Source organism: Protomyctophum parallelum, assembly GCF_964188405.1.
Source record: "Protomyctophum parallelum genome assembly, chromosome: 2".
Classification (NCBI taxonomy): Eukaryota; Metazoa; Chordata; class Actinopteri; order Myctophiformes; family Myctophidae; genus Protomyctophum; species Protomyctophum parallelum.
The window spans coordinates 56,738,219-56,743,401 of record NC_139699.1 but is presented as its reverse complement, the minus strand read 5'-3'; positions in this window follow the sequence as shown (position 1 = coordinate 56,743,401).

Genomic DNA, 5,183 nt, shown 5'->3' with positions numbered 1-5,183 from the left:
ACCTGCTCTACCTCCTGAGCCACAGCCAACCGTACGTACCATACTTAATTAAATGTACTGGTGGTTTCCACCACTGGGTTTATGTCTGTGGTGTCACTCGTGTACTTGGTATGCAAGGTACAGTATAGCTGGTTTTCCCTCCCCCAACGCAAGGCAGAGAAAACCTACATTCTAACACATTAGCCAGAGTTGATTGATAGCCTGTGGCTTAAGTGTCCATCAGAGCTTCACTTTCCAAAGCTTTGCCATCCATTTGTAGCATCTTATTCCTACTAGATATAGGAATAGGAATAGCATGGTTGGAGCAGGTCTCACACATTTAAGCTAGTGTTATTTATACAAAGTTTAAGCTTGATGTTCTGATAGTAATCATTACATAGAGTGTGATTAGTAACAGGGGTCTCCCAGTCTCTTCAGCTCTATACTTTCTATTTATTTATTATTATTTTTATCCCACGATTACAATTTTGTAACCCATTTTCACCCCTGTGTCAATTATCTAATGTGATCCTGGGCTCTACACACCCTTCGCCAACCTAGTCCCCATATATGGGGGACAAGGGGAGAGCAATGGACTTGAACTCATGCTTCTTCATGCCTGAGTGTCCAAGTTGCTCCTTTACACCTGACAGGGGGGAGTTTCCCTGGTTGGACGTATAGCGCGTGGAAGGAACACGTTATTCCAACTAGTTCGTTCCCTTTCCCCTCCATCAGGCGCCCCGGCTGGCCAGGGGGAGGCAGTTTAGAGACCAGGATTACTGCATGTTTTTTGTGAGGGTACCTACCCTAGGGGACACGGGGAGAACATGCAAACTCCACACAGAAAGGCCCTTTCGCCAACCCCGCCTTATGGGCACTGATGACGCAGAGGAGGAAACACGCCGCCAGCTAGCCTGGTTAATAAACCAGACCGAATCAGCCGTTGGCAAAAATAAATTGCCTGCCGGCGGATTACGGTCTGGAGAGGCTCAATTGTACGCCCATTTCCTACACCAGAGAAATGGGGCGGCCAATCGGGACACGGTATGCAATATGGGCGGGCTTTGGTACAGTGACTTTCAATGCTTGAGACCTTTGACTGACAGTAGCTCTGACCAATTGCGTCAAAGAGAAAATGTTTCAACCCGCCCCCCCCCTGGAAATGAAATCCAAGCTGAGCCTCCCCAGACTAATATCCCGCGGTCCGTGCGATATTAGTCTGGTTTATTAACCAGGCTAGCCGCCAGCACCCACAGCGTCCCGAGCGGGAATCGAACCCAGGACCTTCTAGCTGTGAGGCGACAGCACTACCAACTTCAGCTCTATAATAAACTGAAAATAGAAATTCAGGGGGTTGCCAAATTCAGCCAATCAGGCGAGGGTATACCGCATTTATCAGCTTCAATGTTATAGTTCCAGTTTTGTATAATTTCTTTGTGCAGATCTGAACGCAATCAGTGACAGATTGATGAATACTTGCTTAACCCATTCTGACCTGAGATCAGATTCATACGAGGTTTCCACTGGGACACACACTGGTCCTGATGAACCCATTCTGACCTGAGATCAGATTCTAAAAAATGTCAGTCGTTCTTCGATTTTTTCAAAAATAGCAGACCTACAAGCTCGTATCGCGCCACTCGGTGGCGCGATATGAGCTTGTAGATCTGCTATTTTTAAATAGCTAAAGCATAACATGATGCCGACACCAAAATGGGTGCCCGGTCAGAATGGGTTAAACCACAAATTAATGTAATTAACTGCACTTAGTAGCACAGTTTGATTACTCTCATGTTTGTGTTTCTGTATGTAGAAGATCCATACACAAAATTAGACAGACAATTCATTCTAATTTATGGAGAGCAATTTATTTTAATTTGCAGACTGGCTTATGTACAGGCTATATGTAACATGGCAATGCTTTGATTCCCTCAGCCGTAGTACACTTCAACACTAATAGTTTAAAAAAGATCCTTCTTCAAACAGGTTTCTGGGTTTTCCAGGATGTAATAACCTTTGTATGTAATATGATTAATTGACTATCATAAAGACATTGCAGTTATCATTCTTTCTAACCAGATTACTATAATCCCATTACATGTAATCCACTCTCGCTGGCCTTGCTGGTCCATATCGCACATCTGAGTCTGTAAAACTAGACAGATGCTGTTTACTACTTCCTGGTGATAATGGAGAAGAATAGAAAAACCCTTTTGAGTTGGTCTGTCTGCCTTGTTAGAGGAAATTGACACAGGCACATGGCTTTAGAGACATTTTTTTACGTTTACCTGAAAAGGATTTTTTGAAAGGTTTCATAGTTTTAGAAATATAGTGCTTTCAAATTTGAGACATTTATAGGCAGATAGTGGCACATCAAAAAAATCACTTTCACCTAGAAACATTCACACTTTGTAAAATTCAGCTTACTGTGGAGACACATGCTGGAACTTTTTACTTTGAAATGTTGTGTAGATTCTGAGTTATTTAACTTAAACGCCCAATGCATTCTCAATGGCAATAGCACAAACTTTGGCATACTACTAGTCCTAGCTATAATATAAGGGCTATATATAAGGGCTATAACCCATGTTTTTTTTTTTTTTTTTTTTTTTTTCAAATCCTCAAAAATGATGAAAAACGGCGTGCTATAGTATGCCGTACGATATGGGCCAAAATGATGAAAAACAAGGATAAAAAAAAAATCAAAAATTCAGTGAGTGTCCAACAATGAAGTACTGTATAATGTTACTTGACATGTCATACAATTATGCCATATTATAAATAGATTATAGTGCATTATAGTTTTTATAATGTATTATACGCATGGGCTTCATAGAAAGCGTTAGCAGATTTCTCTCTGAATTTTGACAGCCTAGTCTTTGCTCTAAAGCTTTATTTTTATGAAACAGGAAATAAAGAAAATATCTAGTTAATGAATAATATTTAAATTAATAGTTGATTTAAATATAAACATGATTTATTTAAAAATATAGTCTGACATTATTAAATTATCATTACCGAAACAGACATTCTCTCTACCGCAACATACTTAAAAGTATAGCGGTGTATGAGAATGGGTGTTGCGGAGGATGAGAAAATGTTTCTCATCCTCCGCAACACCCAAGCTACTAGTCCTACATACTTACACCTAGCAACCCCATTCTAGCCTACTTAGGTTCATCTTACGGTGGACATGTTTGCCTGAAAAGGAATCTTTGAAATGTTTCATAGTTTTAGAAATATAGTGCTTTCCAATTTACAATGGGACTCAATGGCAGACATTGGCACGTCAAAAATCACTTTCACCTAGAAACTCCATTCACACTTTTTATTATTCAGCTTACTGTGGAGACACATGCTGGAACTTTTTTACTTTTAAATGTTTTATAGTTTCTGAGTTATTTAACTTAAACGCCCAATGCATTCTCTATGGCAATAGCACAAACTTTGGCATGATACTCGTCCTACATACTTACACCTAGCAACCCCATTCTAGCCTACTTAGGTTCATCTTACGGTGGACATGTTTGCCTGAAAAGGAATCTTTGAAATGTTTCATAGTTTTAGAAATATAGTGCTTTCAAATTTACAATGGGGCTCAATGGCAGACATTGGCACGTCAAAAATCACTTTCACCTAGAAACTCCATTCACACTTTTTATTATTCAGCTTACTGTGGAGACACATGCTGGAACTTTTTTTCTTTGAAATGTTTTATAGTTTCTGAGTTATTTAACTTAAACGCCCAATGCATTCTCTATGGCAATAGCACAAAATTTGGCATGCTACTAGTCCTACATACTTACACCTAGCAACCCCATTCTAGCCTACTTAGGTTCATCTTACGGTGGACATGTTTGCCTGAAAAGGAATCTTTGAAATGTTTCATAGTTTTAGAAATATAGTGCTTTCAAATTTGAGACATTTAACATGGGGCTCAATGGCAGCTCTATAGGCACGTCAAAAGTCACTTTCACCTAGAAACTCCATTCACACTTTTTATTATTCAGCTTACTGTGGAGACACATGCTGGAACTTTTTTTTATTTTTATGTTTTGTAGTTTATGAGTTATTTAACTTAGGTCACATTCATACCAGAGAGCTTTGCTGCGATTAAAACGAATCCTGCTGCGCATTGTCAGAAAGTGCGCTTCGTTTGGCAGGTGTGAAGGCTCATTCGAATCCTAATGCGCAGCAAATAACCGCATTTTACTCCGCCCAAAAACGTGGGTTTCGCTTCGCTTCGAATCGCACTTGACTACGATTCGGTGCAGGTGTGAATGCAATCCGCAGTAAATAAAGGAAATGAAGCAAACATAATGTGGCGGGTGAGGAGCTGAACACAGTTGGAGACGGTTAAGGCATATTTTACGCAGCGCAAAGATGTCCCGTTACTGTGTATAGACGTGGTCGAATAAGGAGACTGAAGCCCTGATCGAAATGAGGACGTGTAGGCTACATTAATCAATTGCTTAAGAAAACACATAAAAACACTGCAGTGTATTATAGCCTACATAATATTCTGTCTGTCTGTCTGTCTGTGCGTGCCGTAAACATGGAGTGCTGTCACTGTGTGGGACTGGGGAGTTATATCAGTGCGCTCATGCAGCGCTGTGCCTCCATGCCCAAAAGAACAGTGTGTGGCGGCTGCGTGCGTAGAGAGAGAGAGAGAGAGGGGGGGGGGTCCCAGACGGCACGACACATGCACGTTATGAGTGTAATTTTATCACCATAGATTTCACTGTGTAGGCTATAGTTTATGAATGGAACACATTGATAAAGGTCCCCCCTGCTGCGTTTCCAATTGCTGCGAATGACAGTGTGAAGGCAAACCGCAGCCAATTAAATATGCAAGAATTCCATTTCCCCGCCCATACGGATCTGAGTCTACCGAAGTATTAGGTGAGAATCTGACCATAAACGCCCAATGCATTCTCTATGGCAATAGCACAAAATTTGGCATGCTACTAGTCCTACATACTTACACCTAGCAACCCCATTCTAGCCTACTTAGGTTCATCTTACGGTGGACATGTTTGCCTGAAAAGGAATCTTTGAAATGTTTCATAGTTTTAGAAATATAGTGCTTTCAAATTTGAGACATTTAACATGGGGCTCAATGGCAGCTCTATAGGCACGTCAAAAGTCACTTTCACCTAGAAACTCCATTCACACTTTTTATTATTCAGCTTACTGTGGAGACA